The following is a 1049-nucleotide window of genomic DNA, read 5'->3' as shown; positions in this document are numbered from 1 at the left end:
CATTTACTATATCAGAATATAGAGATCTTCCTCTCTTTTTTAAAATTTTTTTACAGTTGCATAATATTCCATTATGCGGATATATCATAGTTTACTCAACCAGTACCCAGTTGCATCATTTCTAGCCTTTTGCTATTATAAATAATGCCACAGCTTGTGTGCCTTTAGGAGTAGCTTTGCTGAGGCAAGTGATAAATACCCATAGTCATCGAGTAGATTTGAACTCATAGTGACCCTTGAGGGATACGTAGAACTGTCCGATAGTCTCCAAAGCTGTAATGTTTACAGAAACAGACTGTCACATCATTTTATTTTCCCTCCATAGAGCAACTTGGTAGGTTTGAATCACCAACATTTGGTTAGCTGTCAAGCACGTCAAAGCATAAACACATTGGTAATTTTATAATTCCTACTCCTTACCAAAGAGACCATGCCATTTTGCATATATATTTCCCCACAGTTTCACCAATAGAATATATTATATATAAAGTTTTTGGGTATTTGCTAATCTGATTGGTGAGACTGAATACTTCAGTATAGTTGACATTTGCATTTATCTACTTTGAGTGAGCTTGAACATTTTTTTATATGTTTAAAGGTCATTGAATATTTTTACTTAAAATGTTCAGTTCACAAGCTCTGCCCGTTTTTCTTCATATTATTTCCCAATAATTTTCTATGCATGCCTTTGTGGGACATTAGATGGCTTCCTGTCTCAATCTGTGTCCTTGCTATGTTGCCAGCATTCAAAAGATGCTGACCTTACTCTAACTTGGCTGATGAATTAAGAATACGGCGCTCCTTCTATTGTTATTTTCTCAATAGCTTCTTACCAGTTTACCCAACTCTGTCCTCTGATACTTACAATAAAGTAATCCGTGAGATCTGGAATCAGAAAATCAAAAAGGAAGAACACGCTCGGCATTTCTCAAGCTGGGGGAACTGAAGAAAAAATTAAATCCTCAACTTTCGTTGTTGAAAGATTCTCTGGGAAAATTATTGAATGATGCAGAAAGCATCAAGAGAAGATGGAAGGAATACACAGAGTC

Source organism: Chrysochloris asiatica, unplaced genomic scaffold, assembly GCF_000296735.1.
Source record: "Chrysochloris asiatica unplaced genomic scaffold, ChrAsi1.0 scaffold00052, whole genome shotgun sequence".
In the NCBI taxonomy this organism is placed as follows: Eukaryota; Metazoa; Chordata; class Mammalia; order Afrosoricida; family Chrysochloridae; genus Chrysochloris; species Chrysochloris asiatica.
This window is presented reverse-complemented; position numbering follows the sequence as displayed.